The following is a 21,257-nucleotide window of genomic DNA, read 5'->3' on the forward strand; positions in this document are numbered from 1 at the left end:
AAAAGGTGCCGCTTCTGCTAAACGGAATTTCTCCTATACCCTTAACTGTAATGCCTCACTCCAGTTTGTGTGTATCCTCCATTTCTTTTCATCTTATCCAACAACTCCTTTAATACTTGTACCAATGTAACTTGATTTATGTCCCAGTGCTGGTCTGCTCTTGTCTATAAGCAGGCCCTAATAGCCAGTATACCACTATGGATCCCTATCCCCGTTCAGACGTCTGGGACCTTGACTTTATTTTGACAGAAGAGAGATTTTGATATAACTGCAGCCATTATCACTGCTATTACCATCTCTGCAGCTGCAGCTGTGACAGCCGGCATAGCCTTGGCTAATCAAGTTACAGCAGCTAATGTTGTTAATCAAATTTCAGAAAAGACTTCTGAGGCTTTGACCACTCTACAGAAAGTGGATGCACACTTGGCATCAGACATTCTGTTGGTCAATCAGAGAGTTGATTTGCTCCAAGCCCATGTAGAACAACTCACGGATGTGGTTCAAATGAGCTGCGTGTCAGCAACCCCACATCTATGTATTACACCTCTGAGATTTATGAACGATACATTTATTCAAAGCCATAATCTTTCTGCTTATTTACAAGGGAACTGGACTGGGAAGCTGGACCAGATGCAGCAGCAATTGCAGATCCGGATTTTGAGCCTTAATGGAACACGAGTGGACCCCGTTACCCCTGGCAATTTTACTTCTTGGCTTACTTCTGCCTTTTCTTTCTCTCTTAAAGGGTGGGGATAGGCCTGTTTGGTGCAGCCCTATGTTGTGGATTAGTGTTCATGTTATAGTTGGTCTGCAAGCTCAGAGCCCAACAAAAACGTGACAAGGTCGCTATCGCCCAAGCACTCGTAGCCTTGAGCAAGGATCTTCCCCTGAAATTTGGCTATCTAGGCTAAGAAAGTATCTGATGACTGAGACCCTCAGTCGATACACCCCAAGGGTTCAGCCCATTGCATTGTGTCGATGAGAGGTCTAAGTCTAGCCAGCCCTTGCCTGAATAACTGTGGTACCTGAATATTTAGATGTGTTTGCGAGTGGGTACTCGATAGGGAATGTTCCACGAGTGTGGATAGATTTCCCAAAAGTATGCCTGATTGCACAAAGGTTTGATGCCAAAACCTCCTCTCCACGCACGGACGGCTGCCAGGTGCTCCAGAGTGGAGGCTCCCTTTCCCTGACAAAAAGACATCATTGAGATGGGTATGGGAAGTATTACTCATTGCACGATGACAAGAGAAGAAACCCATTACAATATCTCATTTTGCACAGGGGATCAGGCCTCTGCTTTCCCTCACTGAGTTGGTGCCGCGCTTGATAGGCAAAAGGCTGTTCCATCTTAATAAACTTGAAAGGGGGAGATGTTAGGAGCTGCAGTGAGCATGACAACATTCGCCATTACAAGATGGCGTGGGCATCCTGTGCTCCCACAAGTGAACAACTAACTGCACAGGTGCAAAAGGCAAAAGCATGTCAAGCCACTGTCCATCCTGGGGCGTAATAAGGGGTGATGAGTGAACAGCCAATCAGAAGTGAACACACCACTCTAGGGTACATATAACAGTGCCTTTCCCAGGCTTGGGGTCTTCCGCTTCTGCTGATACAAGAATAAAGCCTCGCTGTAGTAACTACCCGAACACTGCCTCACGTGTCTCTTTCAAGGGCAAAGGGGACTCAGAAGGGGCGTGGAATAAGGGATGGGATAAGGGGTTCCTGGGTGGTAGGGGGAATGCGGTAAGGGGATAAATTTTGAAATGTAAATATTATATCCAATAAAAGAGGTGGAAAATAAAGAAAAGTGGTTAGAACCAACATCCTTAATAAAATGTCATCCCTCTTAAAAAAAAAACATCTTGATTCTAAAATTTGTTTTGAGAATTGTATATTGCAGAATGATCAGCCTTGGTGTATCTACTCAACAAGCAAGCTGGGCAGACCTGCTCAAACCTCTGAGGTTCGGGAATTCCATCTGGAGGCAGTAAAGACACAGCATCAGAGGCTTGTCAATTTGCTCTTCCCCCCACTCCTCTTCTAATATCTCAACGCCCATAACCAGCTTGAAGAAGCTAATGAATAGTCAGTGCCCCTATTCCCTGGGCTTGGGGACTAAGGTGGTAAATGTTGGGCTGTCTTTCTAGGGAAAAGTAGTGGTTTTGTGGGAATAGAGAGGATTAGCTAGGTTTTATTGCATAGCCATAACCTATTAGTAGAAATCTGTACAATTATTATCAAGATGAAGATATAAATTCTTAAATGGCACCAATTTACTTTGATTACAAATTTTAAGGTTTTCATTGGAGCTTCTTATTGATATAAAAGTGAGATGAATATTGTTACTCTCATAGGCATTGTACCAGTATAACACATTTAGGAATACAAGGCTTAGACCCAGTCTTTCTTTAACTTTTTTTAAACTGATTTGAGATGGACAGCCTGTGAGTTAAGGGACTATAGCAAATTCATGGCTTGGAGTTTATTGTTAGGGTGTTTCCTATGTTTTATTTAGAGATAGCTGAGTGGAGTTAACAGGCAACAGTCCAGATTACCTTACATGGATAGTTGGTTTTCAAAACATCAGAAATCCTTAGAATTGACATGACAAACATTTCTGTATTAATGTTCATTTTGATTAGAGACCTGTCTGCTCCGGACAGCTTCCTATATTGAATTCTAAGAAGAAATTGAGCATCTTTGGAGTTACTCCAGTTGTGGTGAGACAGCCACTAGACAAGAATTGCCACTTTCCATCTACAGACAAATTACTGTCCAGAAAAGGACACACTTGCAGAATAGTCGACTGATTATGTCTGCCTAGACAGAGTAATCAGCCCTTAACAATTCTGCAGCACTAAGGTCTGTCAGATGATCCTGGGCCAGAAGGCTGAAGATTAGATGCTCCAACATTTTGAAGTAGAGGGAGTGTCCAGGTGTTCAGAGGTCTCTATAAATTGGCTAAGTTTTAGAAGCTATGTTTTGTGCTTCCCACAATTATAGTTAACTCAGCCATGCTGGATTTCTGACGGGGTTGAAAACTTATAGCCTCATAGCCAATCCTGGCTACTTACCTTGAGAGAAAAGATTTGAGTGGGTGGTCTTCAGCTGACATTCATCCTAAAGCCAGGTTCAGAACTAAATGTTTTAGTTAGGATAGATGACAGAGGTGCTGGTTAGTCAACAAAATGATGGACTGGGTATTAGGACTATCATGTACCTCACTGGTACAAATCGGCATAATTATGCTCTAATTGTATTTTGAGAGAAAAGTTTCATTTTAACAGGAAGGGTGATATGTAGGAGGAGCTAAGGTGGGAGGAGTACTGAGAGGAAGAGAAGGAGTAAGAAGAGGAGGAGAAGAAGGAGAGGAGAAGCTAGGTGATGAAAGAGAGAAAGAGGGGGGAGACAGGGAGGCAGATGTTCATGTATCTCCACCAGTCAAAGATAGTGGTTATATCTAAGTTGGGTAGTGGGTTACACATCTGATTGAACAATACCAAACTTATAAAGCCTATGATTAACATTTTTTTAAAAAATGTATAAATGCAAAAAGGAAAAGGGGGCATGGGATAGGGGTTTTCTAAGGGGGGGAATGTGGAAAGGGGATGGCATCTGAAGTGTAAATAAAATATCTAATAAAAATGGGGAAAAAAGGTTTAATGTTGAAGTTGCCTTGGAGACCCCAAGATGTTAAAATGCCAGAGCAGTGAGATATCTACCAAGGAACGCTGCTAACAGGGAATAGAATCAGCCGAGGAAAAAAGAAGTTTGTCGCAGCCAAGAAAGATGAAAAAGGAATTGGAGCTCTAAAGACTGCTTTGACATCAGACATGGAAGTTCGGGGTTTAGAGTATGCCCAGCTGGTTTTATGCATTGCTTTGGGGATTACAGTTAAGTGGTTGGATGAATCTCAGAAGAGACCTTGAACTTTGAACTTTTAATATTATTGAGACTGCTATAGGCCATGGGGGCTTTGGAAGTTGAAACAAATGTATTTTTTATTATGCTATTATACTATGGGTAGGAATGCCCCCCATAGACTTAAGTGTTTGAGCAAGTTTATGGGGACCAGGGTGTGGAATATGATGGTTTGTATATGCTTGGCCCAGGGAATCGCACTGTTAGGAGATGTGGCCTTGTTGAAGTAGGTGTGTCACTGAGTCATAGGCTTAAGACACTCATCCTAACTGCCTGGATGTAAGTTTTTGCTAGCAACCTTCAGATGAAGATGTAGAACTCTCAGCTCCTCCTGAACCATGCCTGCCTGGATGCTGCCATGTTCCTGTCTCGATGGCAATGGACTGAACCTCTAAACCTGTAAGCTAGCCCCAATTAAATGTTGTCTTTTGTAAGACTTGCCTTGGTCATGGTGTCTGTTCACAGCAGTAAAACCCTTACTAAGACAGAAGAAATTCTCCCAATTCTGTCAAGCAATGGCCACTAGATGGCAAGACTTCACAGTGTTATCAGAGCCTTTGCCTGTGATCTGGGAATGGGATTCCATGAGTGTTGACATACATCCCTGTGCTTCTTAGGTCTGGAGGCCGGAGAGGCTGTGTATTGCCAGTAGCCTCCCTCGAGAGGGGTTGCTGAGGGGAGATTCATGGGAGGACGCTGAAAGTCAGCTCAGCAGGCCATAGTAAGTGCAGCTGCAGAGCTGGTGATGGGCAGAAAAATGGCAGAATCATGCCTCTGCAGTGCTGGGGGTCTTTCAAGAGAGGTTCCAGGACTTTGTGGGTCTGCAGTCCCCCATCTATCATCTGGTCAGGGAGTAACAGCTCAGCATTGTGGCAGTAGGCAAAGGAGAGCCCCTTTGAGAGAAAGCAGATCACTGGCCAGGGAAATTCCTGAGCTATCAGAAAGAAAAGGTCAATGACTCTCTGAAATACAGATAAGAATATAATGTTTACAATTTAAGCTTTTATGACACTTAGAGAATGTTAAAACAAAACATAACTCTAAGAATTCCTGAGGAATAACAAGGCCTGAGAAACAGCAGGAATTATAAGTAATGTTCTCCTAAACATGATGTATCTTCTTAAGCTAATTTTCTTACATGTTCTTATAGCAGATTCATAATTCACTATTTTAGTGAAAATTTAGCTAGATTTGAAATGCTAAAGACCTTTTAATTTTTTGTAAGTTTAAAGATTAATTTTTACAGATTAAAGCATTGGGCGTTAAAGGGAATTATTCTGTATGTTCTGGGTTTATACATCATTACGCTGAGTTCTAGTTGTGATAAGTACTACAATAAGGAAGTTTCCAAATAAGGAAACTAAAACTCCAGATCATAAAGTTTCTTAAAGATCCATTTTATATAGCAATGGATATGTGTATCTCCAGCTGTGTTTTCCATATAAACACTTCATAGAAATTATGTCAGCTGAGATTGGTGCTGCATGACTATAAAATCTGAGTGGGCAGATTAATCCTATGTTTGAGGCCAGACTGGGCCACATAATGAGGCCAGTGTGATACCCTGTCTCAGAAATAAGCAACAAACAAAGGTACAAACAAAAAACACAAAGGGAAAAAATTGGTCTTGGTGGCACAGACCCACTTGGTGACCTGAGAGACTGAGATGTCAGGGCTAAGGCATTTGGAGTTCAAGGCTTAGCTACATAGTGAACTTTGAGGCAGATCTGGGCTACATGAGATATTTCCTGAAGAAAATTGAACTGAACTGAACAGTATATCTCACCTTTTCCTGACAAACCCTACATTGAGAAAACAAACATTGAGATTTAAATCCAGGTTGGCTGACTGATATCGCAATGGTCAGCTGCCACTAGTCATCACTAAGTGCTAGATCCAGGGCTAAACACCATAGATTTCTCAGACATCCTAAGGGTTGGAAAATGAGCTTGGGGTCTGTACCATCAGTTAAGTCTGCTACTGGCAGGAAACATTAAGGGTGACTGGAATGGAGACAATAGAGATACCACATATGCAGGGGGACTCAAGTTTCGTTTTGTGCAGCTTTCATTTCCAGGCCATGAGTATGTGAAAGAGCATTCTCGAGCTGTCTGCAGTTGAGCTGGGATTGCCATAGAGTAACAGCTGTAATATCAACCAACACGTGTGTGTGTGTGTGTGTGTGTTTGTATATGTGTGTTTGAATGTGTGTGTGCATATGTGTAACACATTTCATGTAATCCAAACTGGCCTCCAACATGTGTTGTGGGCAAGGCTGTCCTTGAACTCCTAGATATCTTCTTTCTGTCACCTCCCAAGTGCAAAAATTACAGGTGTACACCAAAACACCTGTCTTGTTTTCTCACAATCTAGGCTGCTCTGAACCTTGCCAACCTTAGTCTTAAACCTTTCCACTGCTGGGTTTAACAGGGGTCAACAGTACAGCCAGTACAGGTCAGCCCTTAGTGAATGCATACATAGAACATAGGCCTGATATGAGAAACTGTACTGTACGTACTAAACACGCCTTTAAAAAAAAATCAGTCACTTTAAATGTTTTTCTCATTTTTCTACAGTGATATAGTTTTTGACAAGCTGATGATACAATTCAGCATTAAACTGTTGTGGTAAATCTCCAACCCAAATATGACTGGTCAAAGTAAACACAACTCAGTAAGTATGAATACAAACTGCACGCCTAGATTGGGCAGATTTACCATTGCACTACTCTATTCCCCAGCTATGAGATTCCTTATAACTTGCAGTTTTTCCAGGCCACATGCTTCTCCTCCATTGTCCTTCCACCTCCTTCTCCTCCCCCAAACTGTTTTTCTCCACCTCCCCTTCTACAGCCCACTCACTGGCTCTAGCCTTTATTTTACAAATTAAGATGGGCAGAAGGTTGACAAGAGGTCACCTGTGTACGGATTCACTCCTCTTCTGCAGCCCCTCCCAGGAAAGTGGAATTAACATCAAAATACAAGGCCAGGGCTATCCACAACATTAAACCATAATGGTCTTAGCATTCTTGAGGTCCTGGTTCAATCTCTGGGTTTGAAAAACACAATTGAAAGTTATGACTTAATGAAAGAGAAAGGAAGAAAGAAAGAGAGAGAAAAAAAGGAATAAAAAGGAAAAAAGAAAAGAAGAAAGGAAAAGAAAAGAAAATTATGGCTCTAGCCAGGCACAGTGGTTTGCACCTAAAGTGCTTTTGAGGTGGCAGGAAGTCAGAACTTCAAAGATGTCTGTCTGTCTGTCTGTCTGTTTCTGTCTATCTTCATTTAAGTTCAAGTCCAGCTTAAGCTACAAGGAACTAGGTCTCAAGGAAAAAAAAAAGTAACAGAAAAAGGCAACCCTGACATTCCACCTTACATCTATCAGAATGGTTGAGATCAAAAACTCAAGTGACAGGGCATGCTGTTGAGGATGTGGGAAAAAAGGACCGTTCCTCCATTGCTGGTGGGAATGTACAGCCACTCTGGAAATCTAACTGGCAGATTCTCAGAAAATTGAAAATAGTTCTACCCAAAGACTGCTATACCATTGCTGGGCTTATACCCAAAAGGTCTCTACCATACCACAAGGACATATGCTCCACTATTTTCATAGCAGCTTTATTCATAATAGCCAGAAACTTGAAGCAAGCCAGATGCCCCTCAACTGAAGAATGAATAGAGAAAATGTGGTTCATTTGCACAGTGGAATACTATCCAGCTATTAAAAACAAGGATGTCATGAATTTTGCAGGCAAATGGATGAAACTAGAAAATATCATCCTGAATGAGGTAACACAAACCCAAAAGGACATGCATAGTATATAACCACATATAAGTAGATATTAGTCATAAAATACAGGATACCCACAATACATTCCACAAACCCAAAGAAACTAAACAAGAAGGAAGGTCCAAACAAGGATGCTTGAATCTCACTTAGAACATGGAATAAAATAGTCATAGGAGGCAGATAGAGGGAGGAAACTGGGTAGGAGAGGGGATGGGGAAGGGAATGAGGGATCAGGTTTAGGGACAGATAGGATAGAGGGACAGAAGGCCTGGAGAATGAATGGAAGTCTTCAGCTGGTAGGGGTGGGGGTAGGGGACATCTCTAGGACATGCCAGAAATCTGGGTTGGGGGAGGCTCCCAGGAGTCAGTGCAGGTGACCTTAGCTGAGACACATAGCAGTGGGGATAAAGAAACTGAAGTGGCCATCTCCTATAGCTAGGCAGGACCCCCAGTGGAGGGATAAGGATCTCAACCCACCCATAAAATTTTCAACCCAAAATTTGTCCTGTCTACAAGAAATCCAGGGACAGAGATGAAGCAGAAACTGAGGGAATGGCCAACCAATAACCAGGGCCCAACTTGAGATTCCCACGGCCAAGACCTAATCTCTGACACTATTAATGATACTCTGTTATGCTTGCAGACAGGAGCCTAACATAACTGTCCTCTGAGAGGGTCCAGTCAGTAGTTGACTGAAACAGATACAGAAACCTACAGCTAAACATTGCACAAAGTTCAGGGACTTTGATGGAAGAGTTGGGGGAAGGATTGAGGGGGTCTGAAAGTGAATGTAACTCCACAGGAAGACCAACAGAATCAACTAACCTGGACCCTTGGGGCTCTCAGAGACTGAGCCACCAACCAAAGAACATACACAGGCTGGACCAAGGTCCCTGGCACATATGTAGCAGATGTGCAGCTCAGTTTTCATGTGAGTTCCCAAACAATGAAGTGTGGACTGTCCCTAAATCTGCCTGTCTCTGGAATCTGTTCCCCACCTGGACTGCCTTGTCTGGCCTCAGTGGAAAGGATGTGCCTAACCCTGCAGAGACTTGAGGGGATACCCAGGGGGCACTACCCTCTTAGAAGAGAAGGGGAGGAGATGGGGGAGGAACTCTGTGTGTGATCTGGCTGTAAAATAAATAAATAAAAACATACATAAATAAATAGGGGTGAATATCTGAAATGAGGGCCTGGGTTTTCACCATTTCAGAGTACTTTCTAGGAGACCAAGGAGACCTTTGTGTCCACAGCTTGAGACACTCTGGCTGCACCACTGATGAGTATAGTGTTCAGAGGCTGGATGGATAGGTGATGGAACAAGAGAGTCAATGTTGGCAGCTTTGGGGTCTTTGAGGGATGGCAAGGTGACTGTGGTGGAATGATGTCCCTTCTTGAAATGTAAGTTAGGGGAAGCAGTATGATCTTCTACTATCTGTCCATCCCTGGGGCTTCCCTCCTGAATTCTGACCTTTCTAAGTTTCTGAATCTTCCAACCCAGCTGCTCCTTACAAAGATCCCTGAGTTCTTGGTTCCAAATAATTCAGAATCAATCCTATAGTCCCACCCAAATGCCTTGAATTCTTAGTCTTAAAGCCCTCCATTAACGCCTGACTTTGTGACCCAGCATGGGACACTTGTAATCACATCTAACCCTGTTGTACTAAGTATTTAATCTCAGTCAGAGGTTTCTGCCCTGCCTTTGATCATTCAGTTCCCAGATAAAAACCATACAACTTTTATTATTATAATAAGCTTTAATCAGCACTAGAGCTTGGCCATGTCTACCCTCTAAGCTATTAGAATTTACTTCCCCATCAATAACCCCAAATTATAACTTGTCATATTCCATCCGGACATTTCTTAACTTCAGTTGGCCAGCCCTTGTGGCCATATTTTTATGACTCACCCAACCCATGGCATCTTTTCCTCTTCCCACATTCTTCTCTCTGCTTGTGGTTCTCCTCAGATTCCAAGCTCAGGACCCACAGGACCTACCTATGTCCCTTGTGTCCAGCTACTGGCTGTGGGCATCTATATCTAACCAATAGGAGATAAGTTGGGGGAGGCAAGGTTAAATAGCATAATTTGTGCATGTGTAGATTCTCTCATCCCTGGGGGCATCCAGGCATCCAAACAATAATCCAGTGTTTAGCATTACAATATAAACAAAAGACCAAACTTCAGCATAATCAAATGCTCAAAACACTGGGTCTCCCTTTACTCTCTGAGTCTTCAGCACTGGCAGTAACTATGCCCTTGGAGTTTGGTTTTTCCTTTTCTGTTTCTATGAGTCCAGACAAGGGGGCACCCAAAACTAACATCTAATTTCCATGTCTCCTGACCACTTGATTCCTTAGGTTTTATCTTTCCAAGATACTCCCTTCTGTCAGTCTGGTTTGAACCTGTTCTTCATTTCTGCTGATCTTACATATACAGATTCCAGAAACTCATTCCCTGAGTCTAGTTGTAAATTATTTTAATCTTTAAACATTTGGTTCTTTTCTTATTGTAATTCTATCTTCTTCAGATACCATGATCGGGCCTGGATTCCCTGTCCCATCCATACCTACGCCCCTAGACATTTTTTCCCTGCTCCCTATTGACCATTCCATTTGGCCCCTGCACTCTGTACTCTAAGGCTCCTTCAATTGGGAGCCTTCATACCTGGATTCTGGAATTTTACAACCTGGTACAGAGATGATGTATAATTCATAGCAATTTGGCCCCATTCTGTATCCCAGTTACTCAAAACCCCATAATATACAAAATTCAACCTTGCTGTCTTTTGAAGGAGAGGATTTTTCTGCCTTAAGACACAGGAATACGATAGGAGAAAAAAACCCACAAAACTTCTAAATATCATTGGACAGACAGGTGGCTCACAGTGGAACTCTAATCTACCTCTTTTATGTGAAATACATCCTCAGCAACTGCAAGTGTAGGGAACTCTATCCAGCATAGCACTGCCTGTCTACCCAGCTGTCACCCCATCTTCATCAGTGCCCAGCCTAGGTCAATCAAATGTAGGTTGTTGAGTGAGAATTGTGGCCACCAGTTCATGCTACACTATCAACAGGCAAGACAAAATGTGCCAGCTGGTGAAATAGTGGGGTGGACTATTATGGGTACAACCAACAACTTTCAGATTAGATTCAAGTCCCATACTACAAGAGAGAATTCACATCTGCTACAGTAAGTCATGAGAGAAACTTACAGATGGGTGATCATAGGTCCCAGTGAGGAAGCAATTGCTATTATTTTGTTGAGTAGACATGATCGGCTGTCAAATTTTCTTCTGAAAACTTATTTTTATGCCCACAGAGCACTGCCTTTGCCTGCTTGGCTTGTAGAGGAGGGATACCTCTTACAATGTGCTATGGTTGTTGATAGGGAGACTTGTAGCATGTTAACTACTAAGAACATGTGATAGTTGGAGTGACTGTTGTATTGGCATGGTAGTCCAGCATTCATGAATATATCACCCTTCAAGGCTCTGAGAACATGTTGGAAGAGAAAGCAGAAAAATAAAGTTTTGAAAGAAGAGATCAGAAGGTTATGGATGGAGGCATGGCCCAAAGAAGGAATGAGGCATAACTGAAAGAAAAGGCAAATTGAGCACATGGGAGAGGAACGAGGCCCTTCACTCCAAAATCTAGTTAAAGCTTTTTCAGTTGAAGGGCATGAATTCCAATATGCAAAGGCTACCCACAGAAAGGTGGTATCATTTCTATTGATATTTCAAATAAGGATGGTAATACAGTGATGAAGTGCATATGGGTTCTGAGTATGTGACTCCTTTCCCAGTTGCAAACCTGATGGGAAGAGCAGTTTTTGAATATCTCTTGGGAGATGCAAAAAGAGGTGCTGAGGATTTAGCACCAACAAAAGGCAGGTGTTTGTCTCTGAGGGCTCAGAATGTTCAGCTGTTCAAAAAAGACCCAGCTCCCATAGCAGCCTCCCCTCCATCTTGGCTTATCATAACCCAGGTGGGGAAGACTCTTTGACCGTCTCCGGTTCACACAGGCATCCCCTGGATGAGCCTCAGAAACTTCACAGAAAGGGTGAAGTCACAGAAGTCCTGCTTTGAGCCCAAACAAGCACTCATCTCGTGCACAAGCCACCTGTGTACACATCCATATCTTTTCTTTTGTTCTCCTGTGACTGTTTCTTCTATTGCTCTAGGACGGAGGAAAAGAGTCAAGAAGTTACGTGTTCAGATTCCCCAGCAGACATGAAGTTCAATCTTAAGGCTGAGAACTGCAGTCAGCTGTTTCTGACTCTTTGAGCCTCAGTTTTCCCTACTAGAGGAGAATGATGCAGTAGATCAGAGCCTGAATTTTCATCCACCTTGTTTCCTTGTTTCCCGAGCCCACTACGTTTCATACTGAGGTCTCCATACAAGTCTCATCAATTATCATCAGCTTTGTGACTTCTAGCCAGTTAATTTGCCCCACAGAGGCTGAACTCTCTTATATGTAAAATGAAACAACTCAGGAAGACATGCTAATTGTTTTTCTAGACAGGAGCTCATATATAGCCCACACTGTCCCAGAACTAATCACAGAGCCCCTGTGACAGGTTTGAACTATCACGATTAGCTTAAGAAAACCTTTTTCTGTCCTCTAGGGCCTGCTGGAAAGGTTAATGGAGCTAAATACGGCCCAAGTTGGGAGGAAAAAGCATGAGGATTAGAAGGTCAAGAATATTTTCTAGTAGGTAGGAACGACACGGTCAGTCTGCTCAACATAAGACCATGTCTCAAAACCAAAACAGCAAAATACTAGATTAAAGGAGCTGCTGTTATTACTGTAGGATTTATGATACACACAAATAATTGCTGCTATTACCATTTAGACTGTGAACTCAATAGCAGGACTCATTCATTGAGGAAAACGAGAAACAAAACAGTGGGTAGGGGGCATCTGGGTCAGTTCTTATTGTTAACTTGACACAGCTTAGAGTCATTCGGATAAGAGCGCCTCAGGTAAGCAGTAGCCTAGATCAGGTTGGTCTGTGGCCATGTCTGGGAGGGATTACCTTGCATATTTATTGAGTAGCTCACTGTGGGTGACACCACCCCTAGGCAAGGGGGCCTGGGCTCTATTAAAAAAGCTAGCTGATCATGAGCTAGCAAGAGAAGCAGCAAGCAGAGTCCTTATTAAGTTCTTGCCCTGATTTCTTTCGGTTAGTGTCAGGCTGTGACCTGGAAATATAAGCTGAATAAACTCTTTCCTCCCCTAAGTTGCTTTTGGTCAGAGTGTTTTGTCACAGCCAAAGAAAGAAAACTAGAACAGTTGGTCTTACCTCATAGGATTACTGAGTGGGTTGAAACCAGTGTGCAATGTGAATGAAGGAATAATGTCTATCTTGATGGATGACAATAATGCTTGTATTTTATTTTTTTGTTTTTTCTTTTCATTACCTGTTAGCATTCTGTCTAAACTCTATCCCCACAGTTACCTGGCAACACCCAGGTAGGCCTGGCCCACTATAAAAGGGGCTGCCTGCCCTCTCCTTGCTCTTTTGCTCTCTCTTGATCCCTCTGTACCCTTAACCCTTCCCTCTTCCCTTCCTCCTCTTTCCACATGGTCATGGCCGCCCTCTACCTCTCTATTCTCTGTCTCTCTCTGCTTTTCTCTGCCTCTACTAGCCACTTAACTCCCCTCCCCATGCCCTGAATAAACCCTATTTTACACTATACCATCCTGTGGCTGGTCCCTCAGGGGGAAGAGATGCCTCGGCATGGACCCGATGAGACATCCCCTTCTCCCATACCTCACCACACACCCATAGAACATATTCTCTTTATCTCTTTGGTTTTTTTTTTTTTTTTTATAAACACATCATTACCTAAGGCTAGAAGTCATCTATCATCCCCACCCTTATGTATTTACTTACTTACTTACTTACTTACTTACTTACTTATTTAAGCCTTTTGAAACATAGTCTCCATGTATACCTAGGCAGGCCTCAAACTTCTGCCACAGTCTCCAATATGCTGGGCTATAGTCATGCAATACTATGGCCCTATACACTGTCTATCTTACCCATGGCTCTTTTTATCAGGCTGGCGTTCATTATCTAGGTAAAACTAGAACTTAGTCACTCACAGATCAAGCAATAACCTCAACAAGAGCCAGTACATCATACAGAGATGCAGACGAGAAAGAAGGACCTTGGCAGTGTGCAAATTCCTGTCATCACACAGACAGTGTCTGTCAGTACAAGCACATCTGGGACAGGAAATAGCTAATCTTTCTTTCTTCTGGGGCTGGAACTTCACACTGGCGCTGAAGTATGGTGTTGTAACATTACTGATCAATTCTTTGGAGTCCTGGGAAACTGATACCTTGTGCCCCTCCCCCAACTGCCTTAATCAGATAGTGGAGACAAAGCAGGGGTGTGGGATATGGCATTGTTCCCTCAGTAGGAACTGGAGGATGAGGGAGTTCTTAGGAGACATGGGTCCTAGAAATGGAAGGCTCTCAAGTTGTTTAGCTTGAGCCAGGCCTGGTAGTAGATCTGGAATGCCAGGAATGTTAAAGCCAAAAGGCAGAGGGATCTTGAGTTTGAGGCTATGTGAACATGACTTTAAACTGCAACTTCTGCCTGTGAGATCATGGGTAGCGATTTGCCCTGTCTCTCTGAGCTGTAGTTTCTGCACTTGTAAGATGATAAAAAATGCTTATGAAAAAAATGGTTATGAAAGTCAAAATGATACAGCATCTGTCCACAGACTCAGCATAACGTTAGCACTGAGTACAGAGCCAGCTTCAGTGGCACTCCTCCGTAACCACAATATTGTGAAGCAGACACAAAAGTTTAAGCCATACAATGAGATCCTGTCTCAAACACAAAAAAAATTTGGTATAAAGTTCACTTGTGGCATGCTTACCTAGCAAGGATCGGGCCCAGTATTCAACCCATAGCCCAACAAAATAAAAGGCAAGTAAGCAAATAACATACACAAAAACCCAAGAGGACTGAGATGGTGCTATGGATAAGAATATCTCTCTAAGCACAAGGACCTGAGTTTATATCCCCAGCACTGGTGTCAATAGCCAGGGATGGCAGTGCATACCTACAACACCAGAATTGCAGAGTCAGAGAACCAAAAAAAGTTTTTATTAGGTGGATGATGTTTTTAATTATAAATATTAATTTTAAAATATTTATTTGTTTGTTTATTTATTTATTTAGTGTGTGTGTGTGTGTGTGTGTGTTGGTTGATCCACTTGTGGAGATCAGAAAACAGATAGTAGCAGCTACTTTCTTTTATCATGTGAGTCCTAGGGACTGAACTCAAGTCATCAGGCTTGCTGTCAGATGCCATCTTGCCTGTCTGGACGATGTATTTAAATGCATATATATTAGAGCAATGGAGTGGTTTCTAGAAAACACATTGCTCAATTCCACCTTTAGGGAAAGTATTGTGGCTTAGTTGGTAGGCGTGTAGACTGATGACAACCTCCTGTAGTCACTAGACACAGAATAAACGGCTAGGGACAGGAGGCCGTGGCTGTTTTCCTCCCCATGAGTCCTCTCTGGAGAATGTGTTTCTCTGAGCCATTGGTCTTCTGTCCAATGGGGTTCCCTGTTTTTTTTTTTCCTCAGGTGCCGCACTGAGTCAGTTTTTATCCCCATAATAGCATATAAGTGTTTGATTTCCACAGATGACAACCTTCTAACCTGCTTGGAAGTTTCAGCTGTACCTCTTATGTCTCTATCTCATCCATCTAAGTTTCATCCACTGGGCTGTCATCATATAATGACTAAGAACTAAAACATAAAAGCAGAGACTTAGTGAATCAGAAGTCAAGTTTCTGGCATGGTTTCTTGGCAGAACAAAATCATTTATCATCTTCACTCTCCTCTGTAAAGATATAGTCTTTGGTGTCAGAAAGATCTGGGACTAGCCTCTATTCTGCTCTATGATACAAGATTCTCTGGAAGCAACTCCTCTTTCCTAAGAAAGTTTAGGTTGGGCATAGAAAGCCCCGAGAAGTCTGTCTTGTTCCTTCCTCAGGACACTCAGTAGGCTGCTGGTATCATGATACCCCTGGAGTGATAGATGAGCAAGAGTCTTCCTAGAAAAGCAAGTCTGACCCTCAGAGAACTCGGGTTCCAACCTATGTTGGAAGTCCCAAACTAGGAACCCTGGTGAGTTTCCATAGGTTCACAGCTGACCAAACAAACAAACAAACAAACAAACAGGGAGAAGCTTGATCATCCTATCAGCTAGAGAGGAGGGAAAAGGAATAAGGGAGAAGGTTCTAGCTGGGAAAGATGAGACACAGCTTTCATCCCAACACACAGAAGTCCAAGACAAGATGTTTGCCATGAATTCCAGACTATTTCAACCTAGTATTATCAATTCCTATGATCCTAGGATTCATGTAGCTTAGGCTAGAGTTAAATGTTGTGCTGGAATTCTGCTTTTGTGTTGTTGTTGCTGTTGTTCTTTCTTTTTGGTTTTTTTTGGGTTTGTTTTTGTTTGTTTGTTTTAGAATACTATTGGATGAAGCTGGCCACCATCAGGCTTGGAACCAAGCATCTCTATTCACTGGCCCATCACCTCAGACTCCACACTTCTGCAGCATCAGTGCTGGAATTAAAAGCATGAGCCACCACACCTGGATACTTTTGCGTATTTTGTTCATTTTATAACTACATGTGTGGACTTTTATATGTCAGCTTTCTTTCTGCATGGAGGTATTGTATGGCAATAGTTGACTTGCTTGTTCATTTAAATGTACTTTTCAAAGAGTTCTGCCTTATTGAAGTTTAGCAAATACATGTAGCCTTTCCATGCATTTTTTTTCCTGGCTCAGTTTCCCAAACTATTCTTAGCATCCTGTGGGGATATTTGTTACAGTCAAAAGCCAACAGATCATATATGACAGTAAAAAGTAATAAACAAATATGCACCATTTGTCAGCATCTACTCTGTATATTAAAGTTCATTTGCTTTGCTTTATATACTTCTAAAAGTTTTGTTCCTAAACATATACAGCTTGTCTGCCATCATATACCTTAGACTAGTATGAAGTCTTTGTAGAAGAGGGGTGCTTTCTACCATCTTCCTACTCACTGCAGGGCCCAGTGTGCACCACCTGAGAGCAACTTAGATTGTGCCAATTTTGTTCCCAAAGTGCATTTTGAATTCTGCAATCTTGCAACCTGTGGCAGCTAATCTTGGCAGTCAGATGGATAGTATTTAAAATCAACCTGGAAACAAAGCTCTGGGCATGTCTGTGAGGAATGTCTCGATTAGGCAAATGAATGTGTGATGATCTGCTCTAACTGTAGTGGGCTAGGGTCCCAAGCAATCAATGGCCACCAAAACCAACCCAGGTCAGTGACCTGCAAGTCTTTTGTCTTGTAAATTCAAGGAACAAATTTCATGGCCAACTGGAGGGTTAATTTAGAAAGAAGTTTTATTAGAGAATGGTAAGGGAGAGCTTACAATGTAGGAAGCGAGCAAAATTCCTCTACAACAAGAAAAAGGCTGAGAAAGTGTTGTCACCAAGAGTCATTGCCTAAGAATCCTTAAGGTTTACTAGGATGATACAAGCTGGACAGACTGGTTCTCACAGCCATCATATGTTCACGTACCTCTCCACCCAGGTACATCTATTGGGGTTGGGGTGGGCATGTAACTACCAAGCAGCAGGCTCACTGCTGTATCTAAGGACATGACAGTAACAAGAACCCAGAACACACATCAGTACTGCTACTTACTTTCTACTGCTGGGATAAAACACCATTATCAAAGCCACGTATAGAAAAAAGGTCTTTGGCTTATGGTTCCAGTGTCATGACCAGGAAGCATGGCAATAAGTAAACATGGTGGCTAGAGCTGGAGGCGGAGAGTGATGTGGGGATGTCACATAAATGTTAAGCCCCAGTGACACATGTCCTCCAGCATAGACACACACACTAAGACTCTCTCTCTCTCTCTCTCTCTCTCTGTCTCTCTCTCTCTCTCTCTGTCTGTCTCTCTCTCTGTCTCTCTGTCTCTCTCTCTTTCTCTGTCTCTGTCTCTGTCTCTCTCTCTCTCTCTCTCTGTCTCTCTCTCTCTCTGTGTGTGTGTGTGTGTGTGTGTCTATCTGTCTGTCTGTATATGTTTGAAGGGTTTTCTTGGTTGTTTGGTTTGTTTGTTTTTGACATTTGAGACTGTGGCCAGGACAGAACTGTAAAGAGAAGACAGAAGTAGTAGCTAATCATCAGAAACAGAATTCTAGGCCTCAGCCTTTAGAATACTTGGCTAGCTTTCTTTTGTTGTTTTCATTACTGGGAGGAGCTGATACCCCATGAGATATGGGGGTAGTGATTAGTCATACACAAAATGGCAGTCTTCAAACATAGGGAAAAAAAAAAATGTAGAGAGGGTTGAGACAACACCACCTCATCAAGTACAGAGAGAATCACAACCCAAAGGCTCTCTGTTCCTGCTTTTGTGGTGGAAAAGAAAACCAAAAGATTTTTTAACTCAAGTATTGTGTCAGTTCACTCTGCATTAATCTCTTTGAAAAACTGATATAAGTAGGCTGGGGTATAACTCAATGGTAGAAAACTTGCCCCACCCACTATAACTTAGTCACTGGTTTGAATTCCTAGCAAGATAGGAGACAGAGTAGGGCTTCATCGTCTCCTTCCTCCTCTTTCTCCTCATCTCCTCCTCCTCATTTTCCTCCTCTTCCTCCTCTTTTCTTCTCCATTCTTTCTCCTCACCTCCTCCTGCTCCTCCTCTTCTTCTTAGTATGTGATTTTATAAAGTATTTCTCAAGATGCCTAGTGTAGAATTATAATCAGATAAGGTAATCCCTTGTTGTGAATATGGTATAGATTCCTGAGCTGAGCCAGTTTGGGAACTCCCTTCTAAGTACCTCAGGGGAAAGTTTACATTTCATATATCATATGGAAGAAGGAAGTGGAGGTTTACAAACATCAGGAAAGGCCACCATTCATTATCTTACTAGAAAGACAGAGCACTTCTGATAGAACTTCCTGTGAAACTGCACTTCACTGAAGAGAAGGGAGATAGTGAGGATACTAAGAATCCCAGATCCTCTCATGTGCTAGCTTTATAAGGACACTGGATCTCTAAGACTGTCTCGCCTCAGCCCAGTATGGGAAACAGGCTGGTCTGGAGTTACTGAGCAGAAAAGGGACTGAACTGAAGGGATCAGAAGCATAGTGCAAAATGAGGCAGCCCAGGGCTGAGAGGTGACAGAGTGTCATCAGCTTCTTCTGACTATGGGACTGGCTCTGGGAGCCAACAGGCCACAGCAGGCTCCAAGATGCCACATCTCTAGCCAGTGCCTCTGACTCTGTCCCAGGCACCAATGCTGTTTGAGGGCTGTCACATTGTTCTCCATAGGATTGTGTGTGTCACAATGAAACATAAACAGTTACGAAGATCCTAAATTAGAAAGTGGGTAAAACTCACAATGCTAAACGTGGGGACACAAATGTGTGGTGACCCTGTTCCCTTGTAGATGTTACAGTGTTCAAAATAAAAAGGTACCTAGCCCAGGCCAGGCTGGACCAGCAGGCTCTGATGTCCTCCAGAGATTACCATAAATCAATCCTTTGCCTTTTTTGGACTTTTATGATTTACAAACACTGGCATTTAAGGATGACTCCATCCTGTCAACACAGTCTGTCTTCCTTTTGTCTTGAGACACACACCTTTGACCACACCAGCCTTACCCTGATTACAAAGATGACCTGTGACCCTTTACCTTACCTGCTTCTGTGTTTCTCCACCATCCCTCCCTTCTTTCCTTCTTCCCTTTCTCTCTTTCCTTTTCCTCTCCCTCTCCACCACTACCTCCTTCCTCACCACCCTCCCTTCTTATATTTATCCCTCCCTGATCACCTCCTTGCTTTATCTTTCATTCTTTCTCTCTCCCTCCTCTCCTCCTCTCCTCTTCCTTTTCTTCTTTCCTCCTCCTCCTCCTCCTCCTCCTCCTCCTCCTCCTCCTCCTCCTCCTCCTCCTCCTCCTCTTCTTCTTCTTCTTCTCTCTCTCTCTCTCTCTCTCTCTCTCTCTCTCTCTCTCTCTCTCTCTCTCCCTTTTCTCTCCCTTCACTTCTGGACCTGCCACTGAGATATGTGCCCAGCCAGAACCAAAAGGGAATTTATTGTGGGTGATTTCTAAAATACATTTTCAGGGAACTTTGAAATATACTTCAGCAAACAGATTCCTTTTTCAAAGGGGTAAGAAAATACAATAGGGTCTACAGAAATGGCTCAGGTTAAGAACACTTCCTCCCATGCAGATTACCAGGGTTCAGTTCCCATGATCCACAACCAAAGCGGATCCAAAAATCTTTTCTGGTGTTCTCCGGCACCGCCACACATACATGTGCATACATACAGACATGTATAAACAAAAATTATTTTTATGTAAACCAAAACTATTAATGTGTTGAAAATTTGCATGGAAATTCCTGACAAGTAGAAGCCTGCTTCTTGGGACATGATGCAGACAGTTTCTAGGGTTCTCATATATTCTGGACAAGACCATGGTAGTTTAATGAATTCTCATGTTTGCAGTGATAGCCACAGTTGATTTTTAACACATCGCTGAAATCAGAGTAACACACTGCCATCATTAGCTATGATTTCACTTCCTTCCTATGTCCTCATTCTAGACTCCAGACAAACTCTAATCCAGTTTTCCTATACACAGACATCCCTTTTCTGAAGTTCCTAGGAAAGGGATCATAGGCCATTTGAGGTCTAGTTTCAGTTTACATCAAAAAAGAGCAGGGTATTCTCTGGGGACATCTGTGTTATAGCAGGGAGCAATGTTTCATTATTTTCTATAATGGCATGCCACATATTTTGCCTAATTGCCAATTGATTCATGAGTTTAGTATCTTCCTTTGGGTAACGTGAATTAAAATTCAGAATCTGTCTTAAACAAAAAAGGGAGAAACCCTTATTAAAAACAAGCTTGACTTCACTTTGACTTTATGGGAATAACAAATGCTTGGAAATGATCATAAGAGAATATCCTAGAGATGATGAAAATATTAAATTCTTCTATCCCTCTGCATCACAGTAGAATCCTGTCTAGTCTCACATGTGCGGACATAGTCTGTTGTGTTGCATTATCTTTGAAGTCAGGATAGTGCTGGGAATATTGTGAGTTCAAGACCAGTCTCAGCTGTGATATAGAATTTTAGCTCAGCCTAAGGTACATAAAGAGAGCCTACAAAAAGGAAAGAATCACTAAATAAAGTGCAACGACTTAAGGTTTGTTTTCCTTATAGTTAACTTTTATTCTTAAAGACTGGATTTTAATACTTTGGGTCAGTTATTACTATTATAACACCGCAGGGGCCCCTATGTATGTCAATTTTTCCTTTTATTTGTTAAATGACATGTTTTTCTTTTCTTATTTTTTAAGCAAAATGTTCACTCCTTAAATATACCCACTATGTATAATTGACATTTGTAAAGTTGTTTTTAATCAGAAATAAAGTGAGTAGCAGTGGTTAAGTCGAGCAAATTATAGTACTTGGTTAATGGG

This window comes from Arvicanthis niloticus, chromosome 22 (genome assembly GCF_011762505.2).
Source record: "Arvicanthis niloticus isolate mArvNil1 chromosome 22, mArvNil1.pat.X, whole genome shotgun sequence".
NCBI lineage: Eukaryota > Metazoa > Chordata > Mammalia > Rodentia > Muridae > Arvicanthis > Arvicanthis niloticus.